This window comes from Hemiscyllium ocellatum, chromosome 33 (assembly GCF_020745735.1).
Source record: "Hemiscyllium ocellatum isolate sHemOce1 chromosome 33, sHemOce1.pat.X.cur, whole genome shotgun sequence".
NCBI lineage: Eukaryota > Metazoa > Chordata > Chondrichthyes > Orectolobiformes > Hemiscylliidae > Hemiscyllium > Hemiscyllium ocellatum.
In genome coordinates, this window is record NC_083433.1 from 14,251,052 (window position 1) to 14,275,077 (window position 24,026).

Below are 24,026 nucleotides of genomic sequence, written 5' to 3' on the forward strand. Positions count from 1 at the left end.
ACCGAAGGGTCTGTTTCCGTGCTGTACATCTGTGACTCTACGACTCGAGACCTTCAGCATCTGCACTCCCAGTTCCAACCAGAGGGGGCAGACTGTTCCACCTCCAGCACAGGGCACCACACCCAAAATAACCTTCCTGATTTCTCAGTCACAACCAATAATCAAAATAAAATGCAACCGTGCCACTGCTAGACGTTGTGTCAAGAGTCTACAGCATTAACTTCCAGCAACTCAAACATGGGGTTAGATTTCTCCACCCCACCATCATCCATCTTTATTGAAACAGACAACATTCTAAAAGGTGCATAAAAGGTTATTTCTGCTTGTGGGTTCATCTAGGACTACAGGGTTTAATCTCAAAAGTTTAAAAAAAAAGAGTCATCTATTTAAAAACAGAAATGAGGAGGAATTTCTTCCAAGAGTTAGGGGAGAAGTCAAGGATGTGGAGATGGGGATTAATCAGATCAGCCATAATTCCATCCAATGGCAGTGCAGACTCAATGGCCTTTATCTGTTCACTCCAGGCTATGGGATGATAAAGGCAGCCATAGACTTGCAATCACAACTAACCTACTAAACAAGCCTTCATCTCGAACTCCTCTCACAACAAGCAACAGAAACATTCCAGTCAGAAAGAAAAAAAAAGGCTTTATTCCATCTGCCCAAGTACTATAATTTCAGTTCACCGCAGCCTCGGGAAATTATGCCTCTCACTTCCTCTCTGCAAAATTGCAGACATGCACACAGAACGGTCACAGAACTAAAGAACAGCCACGTAGATTGAGGGGGGATCTGGCAGATAAACTGTGCATGGATGGATACATTCACTGTTAAGCTAGCCTCGTCTGTAGCGCCACAATATAGTTATTACACATCAGCAAGCCGTAGAATCCTGACAGCGTGTAAGCAGGCCAGTCAGCCCACCCAGTTCACATTAACCCCCTGAAGAACTCCCATGGCTAACCCAGCTAACCTGCACATTATGGGACAATTTATCGTGGCCAACCCACCCTAACCTGCATATCTTTGAAGGAAGCCGGAGCAAACCCGCACAGAGACAGGGAGAATGTGCAAACCCCACAAAGACCCAGTCGCCCGAGGCTAGATTCGAACCGGGGTCCCTGGTGCTGAGGCAGCAGTGCTAACCACTGATCCACCAGCTCCTGAGAGAGACCAGGTTGACTGCAAGATGGGCAGTACTGTGGCTCAGTGGTTAGCACTGCTGCCTCACAGCACCAGGGACCCGGGTTTGATTCCAGTCTCGGGTGACTGTGTGGAGTTTCTCCTTGTGTCTGCGTGGGGTTCCTCCAGGTGCTCTGTTTTCCTCCCACAGTCCAAAGTTGTGCAGGTTAGGGTGGACTGGCCATTGGGAATGGTGGGTTACAGGGATTTTGGGGGGGGGGGGGGGGTGAGCTATTCAGAAGGTCAGAATGGCCAGTTTCCACATTGTAGGAAATCTATGATAACAGGCAGCTAGTTGGGGAAGGAAGAATGGTGGTCTCAAGGTCCAAAACAAGAAACAAAGAGTCTTGGGATTAACCCCAATCATAGGGCAGGTATTGTCATCCCTGACGAATGGCGTTGAGTTTATTCACCTGGAGTTTAAGATTTATAGGTCTGCCCGAAAAAGATTTTCTACACATCATTCTGGTTTCACCTCTTTGGCAAATCCAAGCACTCTCATTCTTGAGTGGGAACAGCCCCTCCCTGCCACATCTGTCCAGACACCTCTACAGTACATCCATCTTCTGGAGTCTTGTGTCAGCCAGTCAGAATTATTGTTACATTTCGCCCCCCCCCCCCCCCCGACTCAATTCTATTAGCAGCTGCAGGTGAACTTCATGAGGAAGGAAAAAAATACACCCCGTGTGAAAACATATTAAGGCTCCAATGCTCCGCGCGTGATAATAAATCCATAACAGAGCTCCCGGTTCTCAAACTCTACTCCTTAAACCTTATTAAAAAAGTAATCAATCTTGTTGTGTTTCTGTTCGCTGAGCTGGGAGTTTTTGTTGCAAACGTTTCGTCCCCTTTCTAGGTGACATCCTCCGTGCTTGGGAGCCTCCTGTGAAGCGCTTCTGCGCTGATTCCTCCGGCATTTATAGTGGTTTGAATCTGCCGCTTCCGGTTGTCAGTTGCTGTCCGCTGCAGTGGCCGGTATATAGGATCTAGGTTGATGTGTTTGTTGATAGAATTTGTGGATGAGTGCCATGCCTCTAAGAATTCCCTGGCTGTCTCTGTTTGGCTTGCCCTGTAACAGTGGTGTTGTCCCAATCAAATTCATGTTTTTTGTCATCTGAGTGTATGGCTACTAGGGATAGCTGGTCGTGTCGTTTCGTGGTTAGTTGGCGCTCGTGGATGCGGGTTGTTAGCTGCCTTCCTGTTTGTCCTATGTAGTGTTTTGTGCAGTCCTTGTACTCAATCTTGTACTCTTCATCTGTCTGCGCAGTTATAGTGAAAGGATCTATACAAGCATGAAGTCAGCTCTGGCTAAGTGGTACAGGATGTTCTGCTATCATGTATGTTTTGTTAATGCGAATTCATGATCGATGAATTGGAGACTACTTCCACAGTGCAAACTTCTAAAACGTGACAGCTCTAACACGGTTACATTGCCAACACTTGATGCGCTGCTTCTAAAGCGCAATAAAAGCCTGGTTGTACAAGAACGCATCCACCGTGTTATAGAAGAATGACCTGCACAGCTCTTGCCTCAGAATCAGCCTCATTCCGTGAACACAGAGTCCAGGCTCGCTCTCGCCGTTGCAACCCGGAGGTGGACAATACTTTTGGTGAACAATAGAGCACTACTCAAAGTCAAACAGAGATGTCCCGACACATCCCTCAACTGATAATGATCAGATCTGATCTTGGGTGAGACATCACTGCTTGTGAGAGAGCTTGCTGTATGTAAATTGGCTGCCCTGTTTACCACACAACAGTGACTGCACTTCTGAAAGCACCTCAGTGACTATGAGGTACCGTGAGATGTCACGGGAAAAGGCGCTACAGAGATGCAAGTATCTTTTCTTTTGCAGTTGGTGAACAATTTCTCAAAGGTATGTATAGAATACAGGTCGTTCTGTTGCAATGCATGTTTCACTAATGCAAATTTGCTGATAAGATGGTTGACAAATTGGGGACACTGTTTCGAAAGCACCAAGTTTTAAAGCGTATATTGGTTATAACGTGATTTCGGCCCCATTAGTTTAAATGGTGCTGCTATTACACAATTTTCTTATAAGCATAAGAACGCACGTTGTAGCAGAACCGACTGTATTCAAAAGCTCAGAACTTATAAGAGCAGAATTAGGCCATTCAGCCCAGAGTCTACTGTGCCATTCAATCATGGCTGATCTGCTCCTCACCCCCATTTTACTGTTTTCTCCCCATAACCCTTCAACCCATTACCAATTAAAAATCTGTCTAACTCCTCCGTAAATTTACTCACTGTTCTGGCATCCACTGCAGTTTGGGGTCACGAATTCCTTTGGGAGAAGGAGTTTCTCCTCAACTCTATTTTAAATTCGCTACCCCTCATCCTAAGACTATGTTCTCTCATCCTGGAATGCCCTACAAGGGGAAGCATCCACTCCAGGTCTATTTTACACACACTTTTCATCCTCTTGAATACCTCAATTCGATCTCCCCTCATTCCTCTAAACTCCAGACAGTATGGGCTTCAATCTCTCTTCATACGACAAATCCCTCATCTCTGGGATCGATCTAGTGAATCTCCTCTGAACTACCTTCAATGCCACCACATCTTTCCTCAAATAAAAGGGGACCAAAACTGCACACAATAAATACCGTTCAATAAATATCGCACAAGCCAAAAAGTGGAATTTGACATTTCAAAAGCATTCAATACTGACCCCATCCTATACTAGCTGCCTACCTACAACTTTGTTTCAAGTTTGACTGCAAAGGATAGCACTTTCAGACTGTCTACTAAGTCAAAACCAGCTCCAGGAAGGAGGAAGGGAGGGAGGGTGAAATGGGTTTGAACAACAACAGACACACAAGCCGCACTGTGCTCCAAATCCCCCCAGTGCTGAACACACTGTGTAACTTTAACACCCCTCCTACTGACTGCCCGACAGTATCCCCACTCCCACCCCATCCCCAGAGACCTCGCAGTTTAGCCCTCGTTTCACACGCCGTGATGACCGAGCTACAAAAGGTCAGAGGTCAGAGAGCCAAACCTTTCCTCACAAAGTAAAGCTGTGCTCCCAGATTACAGCTTTTATCCGGGACCCCCTGGAAAGACAATGAGCTGCAGGCGCCTGGCAGAACCTAGAGGCTAAACAGACACCCTTTCAGATGCTAGCAACTGCCAGTACAGTGTTCCTAATAAAACTTTAGGACCCCGAATGAAGCAAACCTAGGCCTGTTATAGGGTCAAACAGCACGGAAACAAACCCTTCAGTCCAAGCAGCCCCTATCAGCCATATTCCCAGATTAACTCAGTCCCACCTGCCTGTGTTTGGCCCACATCCCTCCAAATGTTTCCTATTCATGTACTTATCCAAATGTCTTTTAAACATTGTAACTGTACCCACGTCCACCGCTTCCTCAGGAAGTTTATGTCACACACAAACCACTCTGTAAAAACAGTTGCCCCTCATGCACTTTTTAAAATTTTTCTCTGCTCACCTTAAAAATATGCACCCCAGTTTTTAACTCACCCATCAGAAGGAGAAGACACATTCACCTTATCTATGCCTCTCAGGATTTTAAAAACCTCTGAGACCATCTCTCAAACTCCAGTGAAAATAGTCCCAGCTTATCCAGCCTCTCCTTATAACTCAAACCACCCTTGTTTCTGGCAGCATCTTGGTAAACGCCTTCTGAACCCTTTCCAGTTTAATAATAATATCCTTCCTATAAACAGGGCTAGTCGGTCAACTATTGAGGTAATGAGAGTCACTCAGGCCCCAGGGTCTGCTATGTACAGGGATGTACCTCTGAGACTCTAAGGGTCTGGTCAGGCCATGTTTGGAGTATTGTGAGCAGTTTTGGGCTCCATATCTCAAGGATTGTGCGTTCAGGGAGGGAGTGTGCTCAGAGAATGTTTACGAGATTGGTCCCAGGAATGGAAAGCTTAACATATGACTAACGTTTGAGGATTCTGGGTCGACACTATATGAAGTTTAGAAGGATGGGGTGAGGGGGGGATCTAATTGAAACATACAGAATACTGAGTGGCCTGGACAGAGTGGACATTGGGAAGATGCTTCCAATTGGTGGGAGACTAGGACCGAGGGCACAGCTTTAGAGTAAAGGGAAGACCTTTTAGAATGGAGATAAGGAGAACCTTCTTCAGCCAGAGAGCGGTGAATCTATGGAATTCACTGCCACAGCAGGCTGTGGGGGCCAGGTCAGTGAGTATATTTAAGACAGAGATAGATAGGTTCTTGATTATCAAGAGGATTACGGGGAGAAAGCGGGAGAATGGGGTTGAGAAACCAATCAGCAATCAATGAATGGTGGAGCAGACTTGATGGGCTGAAATGGCCTAATTCCTGCTCCTATTCCCACTGTAAGCCTCAATGCAGATTTCAGGAGAGTTTACCTGCCTCCTTGGGTCACCCACTTTGACAACTCCTGACGTGGCCCGGCATCAGCTTTGAAATGATAGGGTTACTCGGGATGCTGAAGGAACGCGACAAATTGCATGCGGCGTTGCCAAGATACCAGCAGGCTCCCTGGCTTCGCAGTCAGTGAATCTCAGTGATGAAATGGTGAGAATGATCACAACTTTATGCCAAGTGACACCGGCGTTAAACCTGCAGAGACCATCTGCCATCTGAACAGGAAGAAAAAGGGGAACAGTGCAGTGAGTTGGAGGGGGGGGGGGTTGCTGTCCTTTGAGAGTGCATTTCCCTGAAGGACAGTTGAGAACCACTCCTGAGAAACACGAGCCTTACACTAGTTTAACAAGACAGCCTAAAAAAAAAAATTTTTTTATCCACAATCGCTGCATTCCTGGCTCCATTGCCAAGTGCAAAACGATATGCTAATTGCATCCCTGAGGAGACCAATCTGTTTACAAGCATTTGCCTTCTGAGTTAGGTCACAAGTCTCAGAAAGGGCCAGCGATCTGGCAGCTTTGCACTCTTCAAATCAGTGTGACATGCTCAAGCTGGACAGTGACATTTACAGTGTGCGGGAGGGGGGGCGAGAATGAGGGAGCAGTGGGTGCTGCATTATACAGAATAACCTCGGTTATCCAAACATCAATTATACAAATTGCACATTATCCGAACAATATCTCAAGGTGCTGTAAACGTTTCCTTCATTTACGATCAGATCAGTTATCCAAACAAAATGCTCCCCGTCCGTCTCGTTCGGATAATCGAGTTTGTTCTGTATCTGTGTTCTCAAGTCTCAAAACAAAACATTCTCCATAGGAGGGCTGCACTGGGCTCATCCGCGCCATCTTGAACTCTTCAATCCCTTTTCCCGAAAGGTTTCAACACTCTAGGACTCCTTCCATGAAATCTGCAGCCTCGTCTTTAAATCCCCTCTTCGTACCCGTAACCTCCTCCAGCTCTACAAAATGATGGGGTTTTGCCTTAATCAGGATATCGTAACCTGATGCAGCAATGATGTGAAGGTGCTAGTGTGGGACTGGGGTGGACAAGGTCAGAAGTCACACGACACCAGGTCAGAGTGCAGCAAGTTTATTTGAAACCACAAGCTTTCAGAGCGCTGCTCCTTCACCTGACAAAGGAGCAGCGCTTCGAAACCTTGAGATTTCAAATATACCTGTTGGACGATAATCTGGTGTTGTGTGACTTCTGACCTGATGCAATGTTTACGTTAGCTCAGTCGGCTCAGTGGTTAGCACTGCGGCCTCACAGCGCCAGGGACCCAGGTTCGATCCCACCCTCGGCTGACTGTCTGTGTGGAGTTGCACGTTCTCCCGAGTGTTTGCGTGGGTTTCCTTCTGGGTGGTCTGGTTGGGTGAGCAGGTTGGGCGAGTTGGCTGTACTAAATTGACCACTGTGTTCAGGGATGCGTAGGTTAGATCCATTAGTTAGAGGTAAATATAAGGTAGAGAGAATGGGTAACTCTTCGGAGGGTCAGTGTGGTCTTGTTGGGCTGAAGTTTCCACACTGTAGGGAGTCTATGATGAGGAACAGTACACACCCACATTAGTGCTGAACTCATAACTTGGCCAGCCCTGTGCTTTGCAATGAGTCGACTAGAAACTGCTGATGGACTGTGAGGAACCGAACCTGAGAAAACTCTCCCTCACTCCACAGTATTGCCCTTTAGTGCCCCCCATCTCCTCCCAGACTCTCTGCAACTGCAGTACCAAGCCCAATACCATTGCTTCACCTCAAGTTGTTTACCGACCTTGCCCGAGAAAACTGCATCTCACGAAGCGGAACTGCTGCTGTATCCCAGCTGGGAATGAGTGACACTGCGCGCAAACAGTGGAAAGTTCCCGGCAGCATTGTCCTTCCTCACGTAGCTGCATTCATTACAAAGAAACAAAACAGGCTTCCCCAGAGGTGAAACCAGTTTATTACTTATGACTTCAGAGCAGGCCATTCAGCCCATCTGGTCCAACCTAGCACACCCTTTGTTTGCTGTAACAACATAAAGAGTTTCAGCCAGTTCAGTCTCTGTTGATGGGATATAACAGAGTCATAGAAATGGACAAAACAGAAACAAATCCTTCCGTCCAACTCATCCATGCTAAGTTAATCTAGTCCCATTTGCCAGCACCTGGCTCTTATCCCTCTAACCCTTCCTGTTCATGTATCTATACAGATGCCTTTTAAATGCTGTAATTGTACCAGTCCTATTTTTGGGGCATTTCCTTGTAATCCTCCCTTTCAATATTACTGTGAATAAAGTCACCAATATCCTTAAAGGTCTTCAGGATTGCTCGGTCATAGAGAATAAGTTAACAGGTGATGGTTTAACCACACAGTTCTGCCATACCTCAGGCAAGAGGCAAGGTGGAGGCTTTGCCCTTTTATAAAATGGAGACCAGAGCTGTGCAGAGTGGGCTGACCCAGATTAAAGATCAATCTTGGGATAAATGCTTAACGACCTGGGTTGCTTCTTGCGGTGATTAGGCTGAGCTTCAGAGACCATGGTGCTGCAGCGGTAAGCTCTCCACAGTCTGCCTCAGCTGCTGGGAGAATCTGTCATAGAATCCCTACAGTGAAAGTAGAGGCCTTTCAGCCCATTGAGTCAGCACCACCCCTCCGAAAGAACATTCCCACCACCTCCCCCAGCCTACCCCTGTAACCCTGCATTTCCCATGGCTAACCCACCTAGCGTGCACATCAATGGACACTACCAGGAAAGTTAACATGGCCGATCCACCCGAACCTGCACGCAGAGTCATGGACCCTTTGATTCAACTCATCCACGCCGACCAGATATCCTAAAATTTATCTAGTCCCATTTGTGAGCATCTTCGTGACTGTGGGAGGAAACCAGAGGAAGCCCACACAGACACAGGGGAGAACATACAAATTCCACAGTGATAACTGCGAATGGTGGATTCGAAGCCGGGTCCCTGGCACTGTGAGACAGCAGTGCTAACCACCAAGCCACCCTTTAGCTCCCAATAGCGAGATGACACTTGGGGACAGTGGTTGGTAGGGTAGGGTAGCTCCCACTGCTCAGAGGCAAGGCTTAGAATGGGGGGGAATGTTTGGGGGACAAAAATAAATAAAAACGCCCCCCCCTCCAACCCCTTTACCAAATCTTGGGCCTGGTCTCCCATATGAAATGTCAGAGAAAATGGTCAAATGGGGAACCAGGGGAAAGAAAAGGGAAGCTCCTGACAAACACAGTGCGAGCATCGAGATTGGGCAGTCTGCGCTGAAGTACTAGTTTCTTTGAGTTTTTAATATGTTTTTGGGGAAGAGGCAAAGTGAAAATAGGCATCATGACTCTCAACATCCATAACTAGTTAGTTGATACACAAAAGGTCACTCCCAGTCAACATATTTTCCCCCACCCATCCCACCCCCAACAGCTTCTCATGCCTCCTCCCCCAGCCACTGACTCCTTGGAGATGCATACAGCACAGATAAAGGTCCTTCGGCCCAACCTTGCAAGGATTCCACCCGTCACAACCGAGCTACCTCCACAGACACCGCCACCAAGTGGACATTCATGCTGGCTAAGCCAACACCACAGGAATTGAGCCAGCAGGTTGGATAGCCCAATTCTGCCCCTTTTCACTCACATTTGCCCCCCCCACCCTTTACTGTCCACATCACCGACTTAAAGATTTCAGTGTGGGGAAACAGCAGTTGGGTAGCAGATCAGCTATGATTTAGATGAACTATGAAGCAGGTTTGAGGGGCCGAATGGTCTACTCCCAGTCCTATTGCTTTTTCAAACAGGTCCACACAAAGTGCACAGAAACAGAGCCTTAGATCTAACCAGTCCACACCGATCATAATCCCAAACTAAAAGCTAGTCCCACCTGCCCATTCCTAGAGATCATAGGATAGCAACCACGAGTAGGAGTTCTGTGCTACATTCCTCACTATAAATAGGAAAAAGGGGTCATTGGCCTATCCTGGTCACCAGCCAAGCTTATCTGGATTTTCACCTAGTTTGCGTCAATTCGACCCTCAATAGTTTAGACAGCTGAGATACGGCAGATATCAAACCATAACCATTGTAAAGCAGGTACAAGGTTCAGGAATGAATCAGAAGACACTGGCCAATAGGGAGCCTGATGAAGAAAAAAAATGATTTCATAGCTACAGCTAAATCTAATCAGACACACACACAACTGTACACGCAATGGTTCCTCAAAATGCAGTTTAAGGCAAGTGCAAAATTGCACTTACATAAGCACCTCCTGGGGTGCTAACCCCTTTACAGACAATGGAGTACTGTTTGAAGCGCTGCCACTGTTTTACACGAATCACAGAGTCAATTTTAGCACAGCAAGCTCCCACACACAATGACCAGGTCTGGTGGGCGGCACGGTGGCACAGTGGTTAGCACTGCTGCCTCACAGCGCCAGAGACCCGGGTTCAATTCCCACCTCAGGCGACTGTCTGTGTGGAGTTTGCACATTCTCCCAGTGTCTGCGTGGGTTTCCTCCGGTTTCCTCCCACAGTCCAAATGTACAGGTTAGGTGAATTGGCCATGCTAAATTGCCCATAGTGTTAGGTGAAGGGGTAAACGTACAGGAACGGCTCTTCAGAGGCTCAGTGTGGACTTGTTGGGCCGAAGGGCCTGTTCCACACTGTAAGTAATCTAATCTGCTTGTTCCCCCTGGTGTGGGTGGAGGGAGGGTCAGGGCACAGCTGCCGTCCTTGGAGTGTGACGTGATCGTCTACATCCAGCTGAAGCAACAAGCAGAGCTATAGTTTAGCAACTTGCCTGAAAGAAACGGGACTTCCAACAGTGCGTCGCACTCCCCCGGCAGTGCTGCACTCTGCCTGTAGTGCCTTGGAATGTCAACCTGGATTGTGCTCCAGAATGTGGAGGGAAATTCAAAACTTAACTTGGAGCTTAGAATGAAGCTGACATCCTAGATAACACAAGACCCCTTCACAGATTTACATGCTGAGGTGAGACCCTGGTACTCCCTTGACAAGATATCAAGTGTGGTACCTCTTAAAGCCATAGAGATGGACAGCATGAAAACAAACTCTTCGGTCCAACTCATCCACGCCCACCAAATATCCTAGCCTACTCTCGTCCCATTTGCCAGCACTTGGCCCATATCCCTCTGAACCCTTCTTATTCATTGCAGCTTTTTAAAATGTTGCAAATGTACCAGCCTCCACCACTTCCTCTGGCAGCTCATTCCATGCACGTACCACCCTCTGCGTGAAAAAGTTGCCCCTTAGGTCCTTTTTATCTCTTTCCTCTCTCAACCTAAACCTATGCCCTCTAGCTCTGAATTCCCCCATTCCAGGGAAAAGACTTTGTCTATTTATCCTATCCTCTTCCTGAACACTGTCCTGTAATCCCAGAAAAGGGAAGAAGGAGAGGGTGCATCGCAGGCAGAGACACAGTGTAAGATTGTGCTCAAACCTATCACTTGTTGGTAAAGAACCCAAGTAAAAGTTGAAAAAAAGAGACACATGGCTTAAGCTTTTTTCATCTTGCACTTATCAGGACAAATGCAAGAATACCAAATGCAAAACAATGTAACAGCCCATGCCCAAGACCAGGACAATTTCCAGAGTTGGCATGAAAAGGAGTAAGTCTCTGGCAAGGACCAGTTTGGACATGTTCCTTTTGTTTGCAGAGAGTGGGCCCCCTACACACAAAAGCATTATGTTCAAGTCTTACCCTTTTTTTTTCTCTTGCCTCCCTCCTCCCCCCCCACCCCCTTCCACCCTCTCCCCCCCCTCAAATTACCAGAGACCCTACAGTTCCTGGGTTAAAGTCCTGCCTGCTTATCTGGACTGAATTCTGTAATCTAAGGCTATCCTTCTCACTATTTACCACCCCAATTTTTAGATCATTTGTGAACTGACTGGTCAACCTTCCAACATGCAAGTCTCAAGCCACCTTATATGAACAAGTAGAAGGGCCCCAACACTGACCTCTGAGAGATCCTTCTGGACACAGACTTCCAGTCAGAAAAATGCCTCTCAACCTACTGTTTCCTGCCACTCAGCCAACTGTGGATCCAAATTTCCCTGGATGACATCAGCTCTTATCTTTGTTATCATTCTCCCACAAAGGACCTTATCAAACGCCTTGCTGAAATCCGAGTAAATTACATCAAAAGCCTTGGTCCCACCTACACACGTATATCACCTCTTTGAAAAATTCAAATCAAGTTGGTCGGACCTGACCTCCCCTTAAGAAAACCACGAGAGAGTTTCAATTCATTCACAGGATGAGGGCATCACTGGCTTGGCCACATTTATTGCCCATCCCTAATTGCCCAGAGGGCAGTTAAGAGTCAAATACTTAGGCTGTGGGTCTGGAGTCACATGTAGGCCCAGACCAGGTAAGGACGGCAATTTCCTTCCCAAAGGACTTTACTGAACCAGATGGGTATGCTTCAAGATTTTTCAAGGGAGACTAAAGATATCTCTGATTGAGACGGAAAATGAATTTGAATCCTAAGAGAAAGTAACGTAAATGGTTTGTGTTGTCAGATGAAGGAGGAAGATTTATACAGCGTCTTTCATCAGGCCAAATTGTTCACAAATCGATGAGTCATGACAGCATTTACTGTACTTCAGCCAGTCCCTTCCCATTTACACACAAGAAAGTACAGACGTCATTTTCCTTAAAACATACTGAACAGGAGACACAATACACAGCAAGCCCTCAAGACAGAAAAGGAGGAGATGGAGAACAGAGAGACACAGAGGGACACACACACAGAGGGACACACACACAGAGGGACACACACACACAGAGGGACACACACACACAGAGGGACACACACACACAGAGGGAGAGACACAGAGAGAGGGGTGGATCCAAAAAAAAAAGAGGGTGGGTGGAAAACAAAGAGGAAGAAAAGAGGTAGAGGGGGAACAAAAAGATAGAGGGGGGTGAACAACTGGAGCAGAGGGAACCAAAAGAATAAAAGAACAAAAAAAGAGAGGAATATAAATTGCATTTGTCTAACCTCTTTCACAACCCACAGGTTATACAGCTGGAGCAGCACACTGCGACATGTTTAGGGACTGTCAACGCTGTTGGAGTATCAGAACAGGAAGGAAGGGAGGGTTGGCACGCTAAAATTTTAATTCCTAATTGTTAGCCCTGACAGTTTACTTTCCCCTCCCTTGGGCTAATCTCATACTCACCTCAGAGTCACGGGGCTCTCAGTTCAAGTTCCACTCCAGGGCTGGAGGTAAACTGTAGATTGGTAATTCAGCACAGTATTGAAGGAGGGCTGCGCAGTGGAAGGTGCTATCTCTGACACAAGACATTAAATCAATGTTCCCCTTACCCAGCTAGCTGTTTGGATGTACCTTAGAAGACGCTAAGCACTTGTTCAGGCAAGGACAGGGGAGTTAACCCACTGACCCAGCCAATACTTAACCCTCAATCATTTAACATTCATTCTTCTATTCTTCAATGAAAGAAAGAGGGGATTTCACAGAAGTTTATAAAATTCTAACAGGGCCAGATAGGGTTATTCCTGATGACCAGGGAGTGCAGAACCAGGGGTCACAGAGAGATACAGGACAGGTCATTTAGGTTTGAGATCATACAATTCCTACAGCGTGGAAACAGACCATTTGGCCCAACAAGTCCACATCGACCCTTGTAATACCACCCAGACCCATTCCCTTACCCTATCACACTACACTTCCTCTGACTAATGCACCTAACCTACACATCCCTGAACACTAGGAGGCAATTTAGCATGGCCAATTCACCCTAATCTTTGGACTGTGGGAGGAAAATCAGAACCCACGCAGACACAGGGAGAATGTGCGAACTCCACACTGATAGTTGCCCGAGGCTGGAATAGAACCTGGGTCCCTGGCGCTGTGAGGCAGCATGCTAACCACAGAGCCACCATACTGCCCAAATGAGGAGACATTTCTTCACCCAGTGATAGGTGAGCTCTGAATTCTTCGCTACAGAAAGCGGTTGAGGTCAAAGCATCGCATGGAAAAGGAGAAAAGGTGTAGTTCTGAGGACAAAGGGGAATCAAAAGGATAGGAGGAGAAAGTGGGAATGGGGGAAATGAGTTGGACGATCAGCCGGGATTGGATCAAATGCCAGAGCAGGTTCAAAGGGCTGAATGGCCTCCTCCTGTTTCTGTCACTAATCGAGGTTACGTGGTTATCACTCTGTAATTTGGTTAAGCTTACTGAGAGCACGTTAGCTGCCATGCTGCCCAAAACACAACTTCTTTGACCAGAGTAATACTCTTCAAGATGTCAGCAAGGTCATAAACCATTCCACATAGATGCAAGGTTTTTCTTTTTTTTTTGCACTGCATTTAGTTTGGAATTAGCTCACAGTAAAAAAGGGGTTTTCCTTCAAGATGTACACAGCAATGGCTACAGCTGTAAAGACCATTCGGCCCATCAGGTCTGTTCACCATTCAGTGAGATCACTGGCTGATCTGATAATCCTCGGCTCCACCTCTGTGTTTTTTCCGCTAAAACCCTTGATTACAGATTAGGAGTTTTCAGAGTCGAGAGTGCGTGTGTGGTGCTGGAAAAGCCCAGCAGGTCAGACAGCATCCAGGGAGCAGGAGAATCGACGTTTCAGGCATAAGCCCTTCATCAGGAATGAGGCTGGGAGCCTCCTTGGTACTGAGGAAGGAGATGTGGCTGCAGGAGCAAGGTTGCTTGAGGACGTGGCTGAAGAGCTTCAGGGCAGAGGGGAGGACTTGGGGAGTACAGTGAGAGGGGGACTGGAGGCTCCCAGTCTCATTCCCAATGAAGGGCTCCAGCGCAAAATGTCGATTCTCCTGCTCCTCGATGCTGCCTGACCTGCTGTGCTTTTCCAGCACCACACACTCTAGACTCTGATCTCCAGCATCTGCAGTCCGCACTTTCTCCTAGTATTTTAATAGAGCCGAACTCTGGAGACAAATGATCCCAAATGCAAGTCTACGCCACCACTGTACCAAAAACAGAACCGATCTACAGCGACCACCCCAGCCACCCCCCACAAAGATATCCCTCCTTTGGACATTTTTGGAGCGGGCTGGGGGAGAAAACACTCCAACCAGAGTGACATAAATAAGTCAACAAATAAAGTTTCAGGGGTAATTCAGGAGAACCTCCACTGAGTTGATACAATGGGGAGAAAGTGAGGACTGTAGGTGCTGGAGCTCAGAGTCAAGAGTGTAGTGCTGGAATAGCACAGGTCAGGCGGCATCCGATGAGCTGGAGAATCAATGTTTCAGGCATAAACCATTCATCAGGAATGTTGTTACAATGTAGAACTCATTACCAAACTTGTATTTACATGACGTGGGTCTCAATGGCAAGGTCAGCATCGATACCCATCTTTCGGGAACATCTTAGGTCATGCCAGAGACAGTTAAGAGTCAACAACACGGCTGTGGTTCTGGAGTCACCTGTGTGCCAGATCAGGAAAGGATGGCAGATTTCCTTGCCTGAAGGACATTAGTGAACCAGATGGTATTTTACAACAATGACAGCTTCATGGCTGAATCTTATCATCCAGTGCTGTACAGAAACATAGATAATAGAGGAGTAGGCCATTCAGCCCCTCAAGCCTGCACCACCACTCCATGACATCATGGCTGATCACCCAACTTAGTACCTTGTTCCCACTTGTATCCTGTAATCTGAGATCCCTTTAGCCCCTGGAAGATACAATGTTTGAAAATCTGCTCCCAAATATTGTGACTGAGGCTAATCTTTCAAACCCAGATCTTCCATGATCGAATTTAAGTTCCACCAATTTTGCTGTGGTGGGATTTGAACTATGGCCACCCCCAAACCCCATTAACCTTTGCCTCTAGGTTCTAGTCCAGATGACACTAACACCACATCACCATTTCCTCTTGACCTGCTGCAGGAGTGGAGATGAACAGCATAAGTACATTTAAGGGGAATAGAGCTATGTACTAAGGAGAAAGGGATGGAAGGCAATACTGATGAATTAGGATAGCAGGAACTTAATGTGATGCAGCAGAGTGTGGACCAAATGACCTGCACCGTGTTATTTGTAAAAAGTGTATATCACACTTGGCCCATCCTGTAACACCTCGTGCACTCAATCTTATCAGCCAGTGTTGTGCAGAAACACATAATAAAAGAGGTGTTGGCCATTCAGCCCCTCAAGCCTGCACCACCATTCCAATTACATCATGGCTGATCATCCAACTTAGTACCTTGTTCCCACTTGTATCCTGTAACCTCAGGTCCCTTTAGCCCCTGGAAGTTGCACTGCATGAAAGTCTGCTCCCAAATATTGTATTCATTAATATTGGGCATAAGGCCATAAGACCTAGAGCAGATGGGCTGAATGGCCTTTCAGTCAATTAGATTATGGTTCATCAGATCATCGTCAAATTTTCTCTACTGCCTTTTCCCCAAACCCTTGATTCCCTTACTGTTTAAAAAAGTCATGTCAGCCTTGAATGGACTTAAAACGGCAACACGTTATGATAGATATTTTCTAATCAACCTGCTCAGAAGTGTCATTACTCACTGCTGGAGCAGATTACATTTAAACCCAGGTCTCCTGTGTCAGAGATATGGGCACTGCCACTGTGCAGGAGCCCCACCACTTTATTAATAATTTTTTTGCAGCTCTAAAGGCTCAAGTGTAAGAAAACTAGTTAACACATTAATTGGAAGTGGTTTAATCTCTCAGTTAAACTGGAACCTCCATGCTACATAAGTCAACACAGTTACGACACAGAACACAGACCAGTCTGACACAAAATGGCGTCAAAGAAAAAAAAAGTGGACAGGCATATTCACAAATGCCTTTCTCTCAGACTCTCTTTGTGAGTGGTTTAAAAAGCCGCAGCACAACAACAGAGACAAGGAGGTTTTTACACCCTTCCCCCCCAGGCACTGGAACCAGTGGGCACAAGGGAGAAGTGATGGTAATATCACTGGATTTAGTGATTGAGAAACAGAGGTCTAATTCGGAGGCCACAGGTTCAAAACCCGCTACAGCTAATGGAAAAATGTAAATAAAAATCAATAAAAAATTCAGGAACATAAAGCTGGTCTCTATAAATGGTGACTATGACAACAAATCATTGACTGTTGTAAAACCCCATTGGTTCACTTTAGGGAAGGAAATCTGCCATCTTTATTTAGTCTGGCCTACGTGGGACTCCTGCTCAACTGCTGAACTCTGCACTGCCCTCAAATGACCTACTTAACTCAGCCATTAGGACTGGACAACAAATGCAATTCTCACATCCCATGACAGTTAAAAAAAGTCATATCTCAGTGGGCAGCATCGTAGCTCAGTAGTTGGCGCTGCTGCCTCACCGCGCCAGGGACCTGGGGCCCATTCCACCCTTGGGTGACTGTCTGTGAGGAGTTTGCACATTCTCCCCCCAGGTTTCCTCCGCTTTCCACCCACAGTCCAAAAGATGTGCAGATTAGGGAGACTGGCCGTGTATTACCTTGGAGTTACAGGATACAATGGGGGGCTGGGTTTGGGAGGAATGCTTTACGGAGGGTCAGTGTGGACTGAATGAGCCAAATGGGCACCTTCCCACACTGTCTTGTCTTCTGAAATTACTCTAGAGGCCAGCATTGTCACCTTTTATTTCCATGTGGAGAGTCCTTGACACTGACCCAGCTCCCTCAGAGCGAGCTCTCAGAATGAACAGGACCTCTGACATTGTTTCTGCCAGCCAGGGCTCCCTGATTGGACCAGGTTTACAGCCCCAATCAGGGAACTCAGATTCTATGTGGTTCACTTGGCTGACTTTGTTACAATCACTCCATCCCTCCCCCTCTGGGTCAGAGGATTTGGGCCGGTTCTTCTTTTGTGGAGCTCCTCCTGGGGTGTTTTAGCACAGGGTTAGGTTCCTCCAACTCTGCCTCAGATCCGGGCAGTGTGTAACACACAGTCCCTACAACATCTCGGAAGAAATTCAGTCTCTTCTTCAGGCGGCAAAGGCATCGAGGCAGCAACATCCACTGGTGTCCATCTCAGATTCAGAGGTCTCTTCAACCCCTGATGGAGAGAGAGAGCTCACGGGTTTTGGAAAAGTCGGAAAGGCTGTTGAAGAGCCAGGCATGTTTTATTCCTGCCCTGTTTGAGTTTGTAGCTTTCCGATGGTCCGGGTGCTTGTTCAGGAGTCACACCCACCCGAACATTATACATCATTGCACCTGACCTCGTGTCGACCCTGCCTCTTACCCATGGGCAGGGCTATTCCTCTGGTCCCTACACCAAGCTTCAACCCTGAAGTAAACTCTCTCTCTCGTTTAGCGGAGTCTTGTGTCCAGCACTGGCGTTCCTGATGCAATGTCACCCTCCCGTCCCAGGTCCAGATTTAAGCTGATGTACAGTCTGGTCCCTATCAGCAACTCTGCTGCAGCTATCTCTGTTGTTGTGTGTGAGGAATGGTCCTATAATCAAAACAGGAACCAGGACAGTTTGGGATCTTGTGAAGCTGTAGGCTGTTTTTTTTAAGCCTGCCTCCTTTCTACCAGGCCATTGGATGATGCGTGGTAGGGAGGGGTCCTTATGTTGACTATCATTAAATTTTTAGGAAATATTCAAAATGTCCTGCTGGTAAATGATGGCCTGCTTTCTGTGACCAACATTTCCAGGAGTCTGTGCATTGCAAAAGATGTGCGTGGTTTCTCTATCATCACCTCCACATTTGACAAATGAATTCTCTGCGCGTCCAACCGCTCTGGGTGGGCATCCAGTGACCGAGAACATTAAGCCCATGAAAAGGACCTGCATAGTCAACGTGTCACTGAGTCCAGGGTTTACCCAGCCATTCCCAATGTGGGGGGACCTGCCAGCAGTAATTTCGCTCTTCATTGGCACTGCCTCACCAACGCAGCATCCAATCCTGGCCACCAGAAAGGACTTCATTTTGGAAACCCCTAGATGACCACGTTGGAGTTCAGCCAGTACCTGGTGATGACCATCGTTCAGGACAATCACTCTTGCTCCCCATAATAATCTGCCATCCTCTGTGATCTGGTGTCTCCGGTTCCAATTGTGGTTGTGACGGCCCCTTGGTTTCTCCCATCACCATGAGCTGTTTCAGTTTTGCCAGGCCCGGATCTTTCTAGGTCCAAAGTCTGATATTGTCAACTGTGTCTGGAAGCGTATCCAGAAAACTTAAAACCATTATGGACTCTTCCAGTGGTGGCTCATTGCATTCACATTCACTACTTGGCTTCCCTGCTGGTGTTCCAACTTGTAACTGTCTGCACTTAGTATTAGAGCCCACCACTGAATGTGGCCTGAAGCTATGCCTGGCCTTGCCTTGTACTCTAAGTAGGCCGAGCAGGGGTTTGTGCTTCATTATTATACATATTTACATTTGTAAAAAAAACGTATTGGTGGAACCTCCTGCTCCAAATATGACCACGAAACCTTCCTTCTCTATCTGGGTATATTTACACTCTGGATTAGCCAAAGTTCTGGATACATACATTGTTGGGCCACCTGTGAGCTAACATTATCACCCTGATGCGGCACGGGGAGGCAATGCACATCAGTACCAGATCTTGACTGAGATCACAGTGCACCATTAACAGAGGATGATAGCTGTTTGTTCACTTCCTTGAAAGCTACATGACCATTTCCAAAGCTGACCCCTGACGCTAAGGCACCAAGATGGAGGTCAGGTTATGAATGAGCTTTCTGTAATAACTCAGCAGCCCAAGGAAAGACCTAAGCTCTGGTACAGACTTTTGATCGCCCTCATTTTATCTTCCAACCGGTGCAACCTGGTCTTGTCAACACTGTAGCCCAAGTAGGGTTCTTGGGGTGCCTGGAACACATTTTTTTCCCCCTTCTAAAAAGTAGACACCTGCCTAGGAGAAACAGCTACGTCCAAATTCTCTAAGCAGTCCTTCTTGGTCTTCACTGTTATGAGCACATAGAGATGACATCTAGATAAATGGGGAGCTGGGGTAGTTCTTGTAAAACGTTCGCAATCATTTGCTGAAAAACTGCACTGGCTGACGATACCCCGAATAGCAGTCTTGTATATTAGCACAAACCCTTATGGCTATTAACTGGAGTCTAATAGGGACTCCTCGTCTAACCACAATTACAGGTACCCATGGCTCATGCCCAGCTTTATGAAGTACAGCCCACCCACCCCCACCAGCTTTGTGTATAAATCCTCGGTGTGAGGGATTGGGTATTTATCCATCTGCGAAAAGTGGCTTACCACCCCCAAAAAGGCAAACTGACCCACCACTCTTCACACATCAGTGCAAACAGTGCTGCCCAATCCACAAGCCGGACTGGTCTGATCATTCCTTCACTTTCCAGCCTTCTGATTTCTGCCCATGAGGCAAACAGCAGTGGGTGGGCCTTCGATAAATTGCAGCATTGCTTCCTGGTCAACATGCAAGGTGGCCTTAGCTCCTTCAATAGTACCTAGACCTTCCTGAAGAACCTTTGGGCGTTTAATTAGGACTTCACTCAGGCAGCCGTTTCCAAATCGAGAAATGTTGACCCAATCAAGGTGAATCTATCTCAACCAACTTCATCCCATCAGGCTTGGGCCTGAAGCGTTTTACTACAATCAGTGGTAACTGAACCAGCTGCTTCTCAGAAGAGACCATAACCAAAAAGTTGTACTTTTAATCTGTATAGTTTCCAGGTTTAGACTTCAGCCTAGCTAAAGTCTAGTGGAAAATTTTATTAAAGACTGCTTTCACTGAAATGGCCATGCTCGTAGCGACCTCCGTTAGAACCGGGTGACCATTTAAATCAGTCTTTTATTTTGATTGGTTCTGATTTGGATATTGGTGAATAAGTTACCTGTTTCAAGCCAGCTGCAGATGGATTTTCCTGAACACCGGCTTACGAGTTCTCTTACTCCATTTAGGTTTATTGTGACTCGTGCTGTCTCAAGTTCGCGTACCAGCAGCAACTATAAATGGCTTGCCTGCCTGGATCCTGAAGAAAATTTTAACCGTTTGGCCAAGGCTTGGCTTTGTTTCAGGGTTTTCTGGGGGCTGACCTTGAGCCCCTCTGTTCAGGATACGCCCCGAGTGAGGCTATGCAATGGTCCTGCACTTGAGTGGTGTTTCCCAAGCTCAGTTGGACTGGCGAGGGTGTTCACTTCCACTCATATGTTCCACTTGCTGCATTTTCCAATGATAAAGCCAGTTGTAGAGCCTGGTTGAAGTCCTGTTGGGCTTCAGTGAGTAGGCACTTTTGCATGGCTACGTCATTAATCCCATATTCCAAACAGTTTCCCAGGATCTCATTCAGGGTTAATTCAAAGTCACGTGCCTCTGCCAGTCGTCTTAACCTCATCAAAAATCCCGACACAGATCCCCCTAGTTGTCGAATTGCTGAATGAAACCAACAGCACCTCAGAAATAGAGGAGGCTTGGAGTTTATAATATTCTGTCACTAAAACCATCAACCCTTGACAGGTTTTCATATCTGCTGCCTCAGGGAAAGTTAAGCTCCTAATAACCAAAAAAGCTGCGGGTCCACAAGCAGTCAGGAGAATGACTCGTTGCTTTACATCTGCCCCAATGACATTTGCCCAGAAAACAATAACGCATACATATTCTTTCCATATACTGGGCCCTGTCGTCAAAGCCAGGATTGATCGAGTCAAGCTTCCCAAATAGTGGCATGATGCCAAAAATCCCAAACCTAACTCAAGGTGCGTGCTTTTTTCACATAGCCACTGAACCAACTCCAGAGGCTGGTACCGCATCAAAAAGTCTGTCTTTATTTACACATGTGGAGTCCTTGACACTGATCCAAATCCCTCAGAGCCAGCTTTCAGAGTGAACAGAACCTGACTCTCTTGCTTATATCCATCAGCCAGGGCTTCCCGATTGGGGCTGTTAACCTGATCCATTCAGGGAACTCCTGAGGTCCACCTGCGCTGACCTTGTCATAATCGCTCTACCTCCAAGTCAAGAGCTTCGTAGGTTTGAGTCCCATGAATCAGCACAGAAAACCACAGCGATGTCCCACTGAGGGAGTAACCCTTTAGCAGATGTGCTGCCTCCCTTATGCAACATTAAACCAACAAGTCTGCCCTCAGAGGGGTGTGAAAGACCGCAAAGACACATTTTAAAAATTACTTGCTCACTGTAACACAACTAGTTTGGGACCTTGCTGTGCACAAACTGGGCGCCACGTTTGCAGAAAGTGACTGTGTCAAAAGGAGCCCACGACATGCATTGAGACAATGGTGCTACGTAAACGGTCGTCACAGTAGCTCAGTGGTTGGCACTGCAGCCTCAACACCAGGGGCCTGGATTTGATTCCCGACTCAGGTGACTGAGTGTGTGGAGGTTGCACATTCTCCCCGTGGGTTTCCTCTGGGTGCTCCGGTTTCCTCCCACAATCCAAACATGTGCATTCAGGTGAATTGGCCATGCTACATTGTCCACAGTGTAGGGAATGGGCTTGGGTAGGTTACTCTTCGGAGGATCGGAGTGGATTTGTTGGGCTGAAGGGCCTGTTTCCATACTGTAAGGAATCTAATCTAAGATAAAATGTGACCCCAACAAAACCCCAATGCTGTTACGACACTTCTTAAAGTTTGCCTGGCACGCATTAGTTCTGCACCATTCTGCGGTCCAAGACGAAGCTGATGGAAGCAGGAGTGGGGGTCTCCTCACTGTAATGCAGTCACTGAGAATCAGGAGGTTAAAAAATAATGAGGGAGAAACACCCAGCAAACAAACATCGGACAAGAGAGTCAAAAATTCAGCAAATCTATCAGTTCAGGGACCTCTTAGCAAAACTATTCGCCGATCCGAATGGTTCACTCGGTTTCTTTCCCCATGGATGCTGCCCAGCCTGCTGAGCACTTCCTGTGCCTGTTCTGTTTTTCCATATTGCTCTTGTTCACGCAGCCCTGTGGGATCTTTCTTAACTTTCACCGGAACAGGTCGACGTGACCTTGGAGCAACATTTCGTGCACAGAACGATGTGCTCGGGTGTCCCAGCGGAGTGTGGGCTAAGGTAAGGCACAAACAATGGACAATAGCCTCGTTTGTGGATGTTAATGACACCAAGTGACATCCTCGAGGCTCCACAGAGGCAGCCTCTCGACTCAAAACATGTCAGCAGCATTCAGAGCAGGAGGAGGAGGAGGAATCAATTTAAATAAACACACCATGCAGTATATGCCATCTGTACCATCACCTGCCTCTTGGCTGCAAACTCAGTACAAAGCCTCTCACAAGGACATGACAATGAAATAATAAAAACACAGAACCAGAAATCGCTGGAGAAACTCAGCAAGTCTGGCAGCATCTGTGGAGGTAGGGGAAAGAAAAAACAAGAGTTAGCGTTCTGAGTCCAGTTCTGAAGAGGGGTCACTGGACTCAACGTTAACTCTGCAGAAGTGGGTACTGCAAATGCGGGAGATTAGAGTCAAGATTAGAGTGGTGCTGGAAAAGCACAACAGATCAGGCAGCATCCGAGGAACAGGAAAATCAACATTTTGGGCAAAAGTGCTTTTCCAGCACCACTCTAACCTCAATGTTAACTCTGCTTTCTCTCCCCGCAGGTGCTGTTAAAGCTGTTGAGTTTCTCCAGCAATTTGATTTCGCTTCAGATTTCCAGCATCCACAATCCTTTGTTTTATGCCAAAGGAAAAAAACCCGAATTCAGGTAGCAACTTTAAATGTGGGAAAGCATGCAAAGATGTTTCACAGAGAGCTGAAATCAGATAAAAATTGACATCAAACAAAAGGAACCGCTCTGGGGAGGGGTGATTAAAGGGTGGGGGGGGGGGGGGGTGTCTTACAAGTGGAGAGAAAAATCCAGAGCTTAGGACAGTGCTCCCGAAACCTCTCAACCACCCCCTGCAACACATCAGCATGACCGCATTTTGAGATTTGAAACATGTCCTGAGCCCTCGGTGAAAAAAAATTGGAAGAAAATTACCCAACACCAGGTTATAGTCCAACAGGTTTATTTGGAAGCACTAGCTTTCTAAACACTGCTCCTTTATCAGGTATCTAATGAAGGAGCAGTGTTTCGAAAGCTAGTGCTTCCAGATAAACCTGTTGGACTATAACGTGGTGTTGGGTGATTTTTTTTCCTTTTTTTCACCCCAGTTCAACACCCGCACCTCCACTTAAAAATAAAATTGACATAGGGAAATTTGGTAGAGAAGATATATGGGTGCAGTTAGGGCAGATATACAGAAGTGGGAAGGGGGTTGGTGGTTGGGAAGCTGTGAAAACTTGTGGCGCTCTCAGAGCACATGACACCAAAATTCCAGCTCACCCTCTGCCCCCACCGTGGGAAACTTTGCCTCAGGGTGGGGGAGGGGGACACCAATGAGCACACAGAAACAGATCAAGATGTGCAAGAGAGGGAGAGAGAGCGCAAGCGAGTTTGAGGACCGGTTTAGACAATTCAATGGTAAACCTGTTGCC

The 24,026-nt window shown here is 46.9% G+C and overlaps 1 protein-coding gene across 2 annotated transcripts in view; it reads right to left on the minus strand.

Moving 5' to 3' along the window:
* The window catches only part of tmem184ba (transmembrane protein 184ba), a 96,842-nt gene that overhangs the window by 71,318 nt on the left and 1,498 nt on the right, over nucleotides 1-24,026 (minus strand). The window contains exon 1 of one of the 2 annotated variants that reach the window (XM_060849370.1): nucleotides 12,605-12,667. The exons of the other annotated variant lie outside the window; for it this stretch is intronic. The gene's annotated coding sequence lies outside the window, so the exon portion shown is untranslated. Of the gene's footprint in view, nucleotides 1-12,604; nucleotides 12,668-24,026 lie in introns of those variants that run through there. 2 annotated transcript variants of the gene reach the window in all.